A 12466-nucleotide genomic window follows, 5' to 3' on the forward strand; every position below is an offset into this window, starting at 1 on the left:
CTAACATACAATATTGATATGCTGCTAAGTCGCTTCAGTTGTGTCTGATCTGTGCAACCCCATAGACGGCAGCCCACCAGGCTCCCCCGTCCCTGGGATTCTCCAGGCAAGAACACTGGAGTGGGTTGCCATTTCCTTCTCCAATGCATGAAAGTGAAAAGTGAAAGTGAAGTTGCTCAGTTGTGTCCGACTTAGCGACCCCATGGACTGCAGCCTACCAGGCTCCTCCGTCCATGGGATTTTCCAGGCAAGAGTACTGGAGTGGGGTGCCATTGCCTTCTCTGTCCATTATAGAAACTCAGGACATTTTTACTATTAAGAAGCATGCCTATTTTATACTTGAACTGGTGACTATACCTCCAAAAATAATACCAAGTATTCATATATTATATTAAAGTTTTCCTATTAATTTGCTTGCTACTTGTTCATTTATTGTTATCTCTTAATGTTTACTAAAGGACAAGTAGTAGAAGGCACTAAAGTTTTTTAAATAATTATGGAAGAACTCAGTGTCCTATAGGTTATTAGGTTGAGGAGCAGTGGGTTGATGCATAAAATAAACGACACATTGTAGGCTATACAATGTATACCTTTGTCGTTTTGTGGAATTCCAAGCACTTGAAGTCCTTGTCTGTGATTAGAGAATTTCCAACTTCACTGTTAGCAGAGACAGTAGTAATGGTCTCAGTGGCAATGAGTTTTGCAGTGGTTCTTAGCTGTTCAGCCTCCTCTCAGTCCTGTACTTTCTAAGGTTGGCTTCATCCAGTCTTCTACCAATTCTACAAGCCCCTCAATGTTCTATCAGTAAACTTCATTTCCACTTACATCAGCCCAAGTTAGTTTCCACTGCTTACAACTAAGAAGCCTAATGGATATCTAGGGCTTTAAGAAATGGAAATGTTCCAAATTAAATGTACATGGCTACTAGCAGAAAAATGTAGTCAAAATAAATGACTTCATGGAAAGATTATTGATTTTCTGATTATCTAGGGGCAGTGTATATTAGAACACCAGACGCTTTAAAAAAATCATGATGCCCAGGTTGCAACCCATTCCAAAGATTACATCAGAACGACTGTCAGTGGGAGTCACGCACTGGCATTTTTTAAAATCTTCAGGTGATTCCAACATGGGGCAAAATTTAAGAGGCTATTGTAATAATATAAGCAAAAGATGATGGTGGATAGGCCTGAGGTGATAATGAATGAGATGATAAGGAGTGATCAGATTCTGGATCTAGTATGAAGATGCACAAACCAAACAAACCTACTACTATAAAAATTCAGTAACACTGAAATTATTATGTATACTTTGTTATATTCATACACCCCACTTTAAATGTCTTAAGTAATTTTCTTACTAAGTCAACTGAAATTAATCTATGGTCACTGAACTTTCTTCCACCAACATTTCAAATGTTCAAACTCTCTCCCTCCTTACTATGGCCCACTGTACCATGCCTATGCTCAAATTCAGTATTTCATTCTTCTTCAATCAACAGATATCAAAATAAATCATCATAAATCCAATGTAATCTGTTCTAACTTTCTGAATTCCAGTCAGTTTCCAAAATCAGTCCTGCAGCATACTGGATGCTACATGTCAGTAACGGATTTCAGATTTGCCAGACACTATTTTGATCTCCTCAAATAAATAAGAACTAACCCATGTATGAATCATAAACAAGTATAACTAAATTATAATACATGTTTAACAAATATTTTTATACATCCATATGATAAGAAAAACAATGAGTGTTTTTTCCTTAGTTCCAAAATAACAAGTGTTTTAAAAGGTATATAAACTCAAGAAATCATCAAAAGGACTGTTTATTAACTCAGATGTAACAGGACCTATCTCACAGCTCCTAATTTTTTTCATCCAACTTTTTATTGTGAAACTTTGAAACTGTACCACCACCCTATTCTCATTGGCACCCTGTGTTGCTAAAAAGTTTCATTACCAATGTTTACTGACAACACTTGTATATCACGGCCCCCTCACCTCATGCACGGCTACTTCAAACCTCAGCCTAGTGGACATCTTCAAGAGTGCCCTGTATAAATGAAAGTATTCAGACTCAGATTTCCTTCTATTTATCAAAGATTGTCTGTGTGAAGAAGAATCTTTAACTTCTTGCTTTAAAAGTAACCCCTACTCTGATTAGACACTTATAGATTAGATACTTATATATCCATAGGGGAACTACTCAACTGTAAATATAGTTATTTTCCTGAATTGGCCCTCATTAAAAAAAAAAAATACAAAGTCCCAGTTCTGTAGCGTTTAATAGGGATGATACAGGTTATGGTGGGTAGTTTAAAATGTCTATTCCCCAAGGGCAATCTATGAATTGGGTAACAAAGCCAAAAGTATTAAATACACTACAGCATTTAATATTTGTTAATCTTAAAATTAATGTCTCTCAAGAAATATTTTTTTCTCTTTCACAAAATTCTTTGCTGACCCAAAGAGACACACCCACCAAGGACTCTGAATATAGAAGCCAATACTACAGAAAAGATAAGACAGAATGCTGAAATGCTGACTCCTCCTTTAAGACAACACAGAATATCCTTGGCCTGACTTCTCAGTAAACTCTTCCTGGGCAATCTCAATCCTATGGTTTCAGTTACTTTCTAAATACTGAAGAATCCTAAATTATATTCCTGTTCCTTAACTATCTTCTTGGAGAAGGCAATGTCACCCCACTCCAGTACTCTTGCCTGGAAAATCCCATGGACAGAGGAGCCTGGTAGGCTGCAGTCCAGGAGGTCGCTGGGAGTCGGACACAACTGAGCAACTTCACTTTCATGTCTCACTTTCATGCGTTGGAGAAGGAAATGGCAACCCACTCCAGTGTTCTTGCCTGGAGAATCCCAGGGACGGGGGAGCTTGGTGGGCTGCCATCTATGGGGTCGCACAGAGTCGGACACGACTGAAGCGACTTAGCAGCAGCAGCAGCAACCATCTTCTAAACTATAGGATTTATTACCCTATATTTTTAAAAGGCACCTTAAATTCAAGATATTCAGAGATGTTATCACCACACACACATACCTCCAACTTCCACCCTAGCCTCAGAAAAGCCGGTTTCTTCTCCCTATAATCTGTTTTTGTGAACAGCAGCAGCAACCATGCAGTCACTGACTAGGTATGAGGTTTCTCCCTGATTCCACAAATACAATCAGGCACAAAGGCTGCGTAGTGAACACATCTTGTGCTTTTTTCCTTCTCAAATGTCATTTCTACACCTCAGTTCAAACTTCTTGTTATCAATCTAAAGTAAGAAATTTCTCCACTTAAAACCTTGTCCTCCATCCATCCTCAATTGTCTTGCTCTTCAATGGCCCCCCGAGTCCACGCCTAGTGGTGTCTCTGAAAACTGAATACTGTAAGGACATCTTTCAAAAGGAAAAAGAGATAAGTCTCATGGACCTACCCAGTTGCCGACAAATTTAAGTAGGCATAAATATTAATAAATTATAAATAAACTCCGTATTTTTATAACTCTTAAATTATAAAGCCAACAAATTCACAAATAAAGTGAACAGTAATTTAATGTGACAAATAATGCTTTGCTGAAATTAAACCACTGCTAACAACATGAAGATGGTGCAGGCGTCTCTGATTCTGGCACCAGGAGCAGTGACAGAAATAATTTCTTCCATAACTTGTTTTTCTATAGCAAGTATCAAAAAGTCCTTCCATCCCTGTGAGCCATCTATGGTTTGTACCTACGGTTTATTCTGTTTCTCCTATGACATGTCTGTTTCTCCAATCTAGCTGTAAGCCCTGTGAGGATAAAAAATCTATTTCATTCATCTCCCCATATTACTAATGCCTATCATTATGCAAACAGAGAATATATATATATAAGCTAAGCTAAGTGAAGTTGCTCAGTCATGTCCGACTCTTTGCAACCCCATGGGCTGCAGCCTACCAGAATTCTCCATCCATTGGATTTTCCAGGCAAGAGTACTGGAGTGGGGTGCCATTTCCTTCTCCAGGGGATCTTCCCAACCCAGGGACTGAACCCGGGTCTCCGGCATTGTAGGCAGACGCTTTACCAACTGAGCCACCAAGGAAGCCTGAGAATATATATATAAACATTTATAAATAAGCAAAGGAAAAGTTCTAAACAGAGGGAGGGTCTTTACTGTCCTCTCATTGAAAAATGCAGAGGAAATTTGATCCAGACAGTCAAATCACCATCATAACTATAGCTTCACTTCTCTGCCATCCTCTTGGTTCTGTCTGTTCCATGAGGAGGTTCATCCTCAGGCCACTCCAAAACTTGGCAATAAAATTAGTTCCAGCCATTCTATACCTCACAACTTCATATGACACTACCCAGAAAGAGAGAAGGAACAGAAGGGAGCTTTCCCTTCCCAGGAGCACACACTGGCACTGGGTGTGGCTGTGTGGGCAGAAACCGAAGTGTGGGTATGGAGGTTAAATCAGGTCAAACTACTCAAGGTATCCTGGAGCACGGAACGAGATTAATTCATCTGAATGCAAAGAGTTGAAAATGAAGGATAAGTGCAGCCTATCACTGAAGAAAGCAAGAGGGAATGCATGCTAGGAAGGGAATCAGCAAATGTCCACTTCTAGAACTCCAGACAAGTTTACGATAATAATAGTAACAATAATACTGCTTTTCTTCACCAAACCCTCTATGTTGTATTTTAAAAAACAAAGCAAAAACCATACTTATTTTTTTTAATATTTATGAAAGAAGAGTCTTGAAATTAGAACAAATTCACCAAAGGCCCAAATTAATTATTCACAGGATATAGCATGAAATAAGAGTTAAAGAAGAAATGTAAAATTCAAGTTAATCGCAACTTAAGGAGAATAATGCACTCAAGAGACTAGGGAGGTATGAAGCTGCCTTGCAAACTTAGGAGTTCAGAACTCAGGTAAAATCAAAAGACCTAAAGTCAAGTCCTCACTTAGGAATACCTAATAGATCTAGAACAGTCCCTAGAGGACAATATGCTTATAAAACAATTACTACACTGAAATCAATAAGATTTTCTTCTGTAACATGTAATTAGTCTAAAATCTCAAAGCTCTGAAAAATATATACCTATATGGAATCCCATTCAAAAACCTCTGGGCTAAAAAATAAAGACAAAACAAAAAACTCTAGCTTCTAGCAAACAAATTTTCCTTAACATATCAAATACAAGACCGAAATGCAAATTACATGTGGATAGCTAACAGTATGTGAACCGTGAACTTCCAGATGCTCAAGCTGGATTTAGAAAAGGCAGAGGAACCAGAGTTTGGATTACCAACATCTGCTGGATCATCGAAAAAGCAAGAGAGTTTCAGAAAAACATCTACTTTTGCTTTACTGACTACATCAAAGCGTTTGACTGTGTGGATCACAACAAACTGTGGAAAATTCTTAAAAGACCTGGGAACACCAGACCACCTGTCCTGCCTCCTGAGACATCTGTATGCAGGTCAAGAAGCGACAGTTAGAACCAGACACAGAACAACAGACTGGTTCCAAATAGGAAAAGGAGTACGTCAAGGCTGTATATTGTCACCCTGCTTATTTAACTTATACACAGAGTACATCATGAGAAACGCTGGTGTGGATGAAGCACAAGCTGGAATCAAGATTGCTGGGAGAAATATCAATAACCTCAGATATGCAGATGACACCACCCTATGGCAGAAAGCAAAGAACTAAAGAGCCTCTTAATGAAAGTGAAAGAGGAGAGTGAAAAAGTTGGCTTAAAACTCAACATTCAGAAAACTAAGCTCATGGCATCTGGTTCCATCCTGGTCCCATCACATGGCAAATAGATGGGGAAACAGCGGAAACAGTGAGAGACTTTATTTTGGGAGGCCAAAACCACTGCAGATGGTGACTGCAGCCATGAAATTAAAAGATGCTTACTCCTTGGAAGAAAAGCTATAACCAACCTTGACAGCATTATTAAAAAGCAGAGACATGACTTTGCCAACAAAGGTCTGTCTAGTCAAGCCTATGGTTTTTCCAGTAGTCATATATGGATGTGAGAGTTGGACTATAAAGAAAGCTGAGCACCAAAGAATTGATGCTTCTGAACAGTGGTGTTGGAAAGACTCTTGAGAGTCTCTTGGACTGCAAGGAGACCCAACCAGTCCATTCTAAAGGAAATCAGTCCTGAATATTCATTGGAAGGACTGATGCTGAAGCTGAAACTCCAATACTTTGGCCACCTGATGTGAAGAACCAACTCATCTGAAAAGACCCTGATGCTGGGAAAAACTGAAGGTGGGAGGAGAAGGGGACGAGAGAGAATGAGATGGCTGGATGGCATCACTGACTCAATGGACATGAATCTGCGTGAACTCCAGGAGTTGGTGATGGACAGGAAGGCCTGGCGTGCTGCAGTCCATGGGTCGCAAAGAGTCGGGCACGACTGAGCAACTGAACTGAACTGAAATATATGGTATGCCTATATATACAGTATTCCTTTTCTTCTTCTTTAAAAATTTAATCTCCAACAAGTATCTAATCAGTACCTCTCAGATGTACAAATGCTTTGAACTATGACAGACAGAGGAGAAGGCAACGGCACACCATTCCAGTACTCTTGCCTGGAAAATCCCATGGACAGAGAAGCCTGGTAGGCTGCTGTCCACGGAGTCACGACGAGTTGGACACGACTGAAGCGACTTAGCAGCAGCAGCAGCAGCATGACAGACAGAAGAATAAACAAGATGCAAAACTGACAGTCCTTAAGGAGCTATTTAGAAAAGAAAACACCATAGCAAAAGGTAAAAACATAAGAGTTATAAAGAAATAACATAAAATAAGTTTCAATGAAGGTTAAGAAAACATATCAGCTTGAAAAGCCTGGGCAGGAGCTGCAACTATTCCTGACCAGCAACCAGCTAGTACATGGCACACAGCAGGTTTTCAAAAATTACGAACAAATGAAAGAATAAAGGAATGAGTGAATGAGGGATGAAATGAGAATAGTATCTCTAAAGCTGGTTCATTCATGTAACAAATGAACAAGCAACATGGGTTAAATTAAGAGTAGGATTTTAACTTTTAAAAGATGGAAGGAGATGATTTTAGGCCAGCAAAAGGGGAAAAAAGCTACCAAAAGCCACATCATGGAAGAGGGAAGGAGCAGGGCATATTTGGAAAATGAAGAGCAAGCAACAGAGTTTGGCTTAAATATAAAGGGATTTGAGGAAAAGTTGAGGGTGATGAAGGAAGGATGAGAAGATCAAGAAGGTCTTAAATGTTATACTGAGGTGTTCTGTATGTACAAAGTAGCTGTCGAGGATTTCTGAGTTGTTTAAGTACATTAATCTGGTGGTAACATACAGGATGGTCTTTTGTGCCATTAATGCATACCAAAGGCCAGGCATAAGACTGAATACCTGGAAGCTAGACTAATAGCTAAAACAACACAAAAGAGGAGAGATACATTAGAAATTACAAAAGTGGAAGAAACACCTGACAACGGATACAGCATAAAGAGAGCTGAGGGAGAGAAGACAGCCAAATATAACTAGAGTAAGCAAGAATAATAAATTCCACTAACAAAACAAGTGAAATGTGGGGGTAAGACAAGTTTTAAGAAAAATAAGTTCAATTACCAGAAGTTCTATCTGAAGTATGTGAAAGATACTCCGGTAGACATGTTTAACAACTTCTTGGCCAGAGACATTATTAATACTCTTTTGCTACCTGAATGTTATTGACCAAGTGTTTCAATATTCACTTACATAACAAACCACCAGTTACAGGTATTAGGTTCTGCAAAAATCCCCTGATCAATAATGCATTAACAGACAGTTGGAAGCACAGGTCTAAGTTCAGTAAAGACAGCAGAGGTAACGAAGCAGATGTAGGAGTCATCAGCACTGAAGTAAGGCCAGAAACAACGGGAGTAGATGCAAGTGCAAAAGAGATGAACACAGGTCCAGAAGATGTCTCCAGACAGAACTTGGGATACACTTATATGTAAAGAAAAAGAGAAGGAATACTGAGAGAGGAAGGAGAAATAGGAAAGTAGAATGTTACAAAAGTCAAAACAAGAAGGACAAACGGCAACAAATGATGAAGCAAGACAGATACATGGGAAAGATGATAAAAACAAGTATGCTTTAAAGACTGCAACATGATGAGAGGAAGATGTAAGAAATGGATGCACGCGGATTCATGTCCCAGTTCTTTCACTTCCTAGCTTCACTACCCTTTGTAGGGCTTCTCTGGTGGCTCAGACATTTAAGAATCTGCCTGCAATGCAGGAGACCACGGATCAATCCCTGGGTCAGGAAGATCCCTTGGAAAAGGAAATGGCAATCCACTCCAATGTTCTTGCCTAGAGAATTCCATGGACAGAGGAGCCTGGCGGGCTACAGTCCATAGGGTCGCAGGAATTGGACACGACTGAGTGACTGACACGCACGCATACCTTTTGCACACTGACCTTTCCAAGCCATAGTTTCCCTATACCTGTAAAACTGAAATGCCATGTTGCAATAGAGTCCATGGATGCAACACTACTAGAAAGACAATATTTTATTCAACTCTGAGTTAACTTAAAGAAGATAAAGGCGGTTTTTCATTGATTTTTGTACTTCCTGCCATGCTTTACACTTTAGAAACTAACTTCTATTAAATTTTAAGAGTAATAACAAAACTTTCAATTTTGTACATGGTTGAAAATAAACTTCCCTGGTGGCTCATACGGTAATGAACATGCCTGCAATGCAGGAGATTCAGGTTCAATCCCTGGGTAGGAAAGATCCCCTGGAGAAGGGCAGGGCAACCCATTCCAGTATTCTTGCCTGGAGAATTCCATGAACAGAGGAGCCTGGCAGACTCCAGTCCATGGGGTCACAAAGAGTCTTACTACTACTGCTGCTGCTAAGTTGCTTCAGTCATGTCCGACTCTGTGCAACCCCATAGACGGCAGCCCACCAGGCTCCCCTGTCCTTGGGATTCTCCAGGCAAGAACACTGGAGTGGGCTGCCATTTCCTTCTCCAATGCATGAAAGTGAAGAGTGAAAGTGAAGTCGCTCAGTCGTGTCTGACTCTTCTCGACCCCATGGACTGCAGCCTACCAGGCCCCTCCGTCCATGGGATTTTCCAGGCAAGAGTACTGGAGTGGGGTGCCAATGCCTTCTCCGACTTAGTAGTCTAACTACTACTAAGTAAGTAAGTGAAAGTCATTCAGTTCTGTCCAACTCTTTGCAACCCCATGGACCACGGAACTCTCTAGGCCAGAATACTGGACTGGGTAGCCTTTCTCTTCCCCAGGGGAACTTCCCAACCCAGGGATCAAACCCAGGTCTCCTACATTGTAGGTGTATTCTTTACCAAATGAGCCACAAGGGAAGCCCCCAAATACTACTACTATATAAAAGAAAAAAAAAGAAAATATTTCCATTTTTGGAGACTGTCTTCCTTTTTGGTTTATTAGCCTCAAACACTGTCTTTTATGTCTTCCACATCACCAAAGCCTAGTGCTAACAATATAATACATTGTTTTCTGACTAAACTATGTTTTCATTGACCTTGGCTCTCTATTCAATTTCATGAAAGCAAAAATAGAATTGTCAAAATCTTAGTTAAAAAAAAATAAGCTATACACTTTACACTTTAACAATAAATTTCATTGGTTATGGTACTAACTTTCATAAATAAATAAAACATGTCATGGACTAATCAAAAGCTTTTTAAAAACTTTCATTATAAAACACTCTTGGAATATTGTAATAAGCTTGTAAAATTTTCCTAGATGTCTTAGTGAAAATGTTACTGCTTATACTACTCTCAAAGTTAGCATCTAAAATATTTATCAGAAAAAAAATAATTTAGTAGACCCTAGGAGTTTAATGTGCCTTTCCTGGAATAAAGTCAATAGGAGCATAAAAAGAAAACAGCAGAGTCAAAAATCAAAGATCACTAGCATGTCTGCACAACTATACAGAATTGTATTATAAAGGAAAGTCTTGACTAAATGATTTATAACTCCCTACCACACTTGTCACACTGTTCTGAGTAGTGAAAATACTTTTGAAAATAAATTATGAAAACTAAATAAAACATGGACTTATTCTTCATGCTAATGAGAAGAACACAACTGGTTGCACCATAAACAAATTTCTCTGACCTATGTCAACAGGAAAAAAACTATAGTATGATGTAAGATATTAAAGGAAAACAGTTAAGCATGTAAGCATCATCTAGCCCTCATTATTCACTGTCATAAGGTCCTGAAAATAAGATCTTCACCTTATCAGAAAAGCCAACTGACTTGGGCCTCAGTCCCCAAACAGCTGGTTAAAAAGAGAATCCTGTCATGGTAAGTAGAGGGCATCTCTTTCACCAAAGGGCCCCACTCAGCCAATTAATGCATACAAACACCAGACACTGAGGAACTTTGCCACAACAACCTTTGGTTTTTTAGGCAAAAATCCCCTACCAAACAAAACTTAAATGTACAAGAAGCACAAAGTACATAACCTGGGAAGACTACTTGTATTTTATTATATACTCCTTCACTGCTTCCACTTCATTTAAAAAGAGAGAGACAAAAATCCATCCAAAATCCTAATTGTGACCATCTTAAGTCAATGACCTTCATTCCCTTTCCTCTTCTGTCACCCACTTCCTGGATTTCATTACCCTTTAGTGCAGCACTACTTAGCAATCTGAAACCCAACAGCCCCTTTTGTCCCTTCTGTCTTTATCCTTCTAGCTCTCTCACTCCCCAATGCCATTGCTCTTGAATTAAATTGGACCAATTCAATTAAATAGCTGCTAGTTCCTTAACCTTTCCATCTTCCAATCCAAGTTGTTTTGGATTGCCTTCTTTCAGAATCCAACCTAGATCTCACGATCCATCATCATTTCAACTACTTTTCCTGCCAAGACTCCGAAGTGTTCCAAGTCAATTTCTCCTCCCCTTCTACAACATGATCCACTACTCCCCTCAAACTTCCTACCCACCACTTCTTTCCCCACTAACTACTCCTAGCAACAAGCTTGTTTCCTATCTTACCAAGAATACAGAGGCCATAGGCCAAACTATCCCTCCACTGTGTCCCTCATTCAAATTTATCACGTTCAAATCCATTTTTTTCTTCTTACCTTCCTCTATCAGAAAATACTGTGTCCCTTCTCAGATTGAAAGCCAGTTCATACACTTAAGCACTTGACACTCCAGGTTTCTCAGGGACCTTGCTCTCACCAAGTACTTCCTTTCTCTCCCATACCCTTAACCTTAGTCATCCCAGCTGGCTCTTTCCCTTTTAATGCTCTTTCTTTCAGAGTTCCTTCCTTAGCCCTGATATGTTCATTCTGTACACTCTTCCTGGACCATTTTTTCTATTCTTATGGTTTCTACTAACATGTATAACTGATACTCCTAAATCTAAAATTGAGACCTCCTTGTTAAGAGCCAAACCACCAATTTCAAACACCTACTGATCAGTTCCACCTGGATGTTACACATCAGCTTAAAATAAATATTCATCACTACTCCTTTTTCCCAAAAACATTTCCTCCTCTTAATGATTTACAGTTTCCTAAGCCAGAAATCTGGGAGGCATCACAGATTGCTCTACCTCATAAAATGTCACTATGACCTGTTAATTTTACTTGCTAAATCTCTCTAATCCATACCCAGTCTTTCACCCACATCTACCACAATGCAAGCAACTTTCCGTCAACCCCTACTGTTACCTCAATGCAGACAATCATCCCTAAAATATCTGCTCTCTTTACTTCAGTCTCAATCCCCTCTAATTTTCCCCTCCAGTAATGTAAATATAAATTTGATCATATTACTATCTTAAAAAGCTTTAATGGCTCCCAATCACCTTCAGTATGAAATTTCTTTTACATGGGATACAAACATGCTATTTTCCTCTGCCTAGCATGACCTCCTTCTTCTGTTGACCGCCTTCTACTTATCCTATAAAGACTCAGCTTAAGAATTACAAACTCACTCTGACCACACTTCTAGGCTCAGTTAGACTCCCCTCATTTGTTTCCACAGAGTAGTGCAAAGAGAAATGACCAAAAAGGTTTTATTCATTAAAAACATAAAACCTCAGAGTTATAGCCTCTGAGGGCCACTGAATATCAATTACGTAGAAGTGATTTTACAAAGCCTTAAAGTAGTTTTTAAGACAAAGTAGAAAAATGTATACAAATACAAAAATGTATACAAATAGTCCAGAACAAATTAGAGAATACACCTATGTTTAAAAAAAAGTTACACTGCTGAAACGTGAAAATCGTATTTAAGAAAAATGAGGGGAAAAGGACTATCGCTGTTATTATCTAATTACTCTCTACTATAAAATGACAATGAAATCATAGCCCTTATAAAAATAATTTAATATGCAAATTGTTTTATAAATGAAACCAAAATGGAAAAAACTATGTAGAATGTCCAAAGATAAGAAAAAAGTATCAGTAAGACAT

At 39.0% G+C, this 12466-nt stretch overlaps 1 protein-coding gene across 4 annotated transcripts in view; it reads right to left on the reverse strand.

The window, feature by feature from the left end:
• Positions 1-12466, reverse strand: part of MON2 (MON2 homolog (S. cerevisiae)) — a 112011-nt gene that overhangs the window by 96531 nt on the left and 3014 nt on the right. Inside the window, exon 1 of one of the 4 annotated variants that reach the window (XM_010841602.1) lies at positions 5405-5408. The exons of the other annotated variants lie outside the window; for them this stretch is intronic. The gene's annotated coding sequence lies outside the window, so the exon portion shown is untranslated. Of the gene's footprint in view, positions 1-5404; positions 5409-12466 lie in introns of those variants that run through there. 4 annotated transcript variants of the gene reach the window in all.

The sequence above is a fragment of the Bison bison genome, unplaced genomic scaffold (genome assembly GCF_000754665.1).
Source record: "Bison bison bison isolate TAMUID 2011002044 unplaced genomic scaffold, Bison_UMD1.0 scf7180017864163, whole genome shotgun sequence".
In the NCBI taxonomy this organism is placed as follows: domain Eukaryota; kingdom Metazoa; phylum Chordata; class Mammalia; order Artiodactyla; family Bovidae; genus Bison; species Bison bison.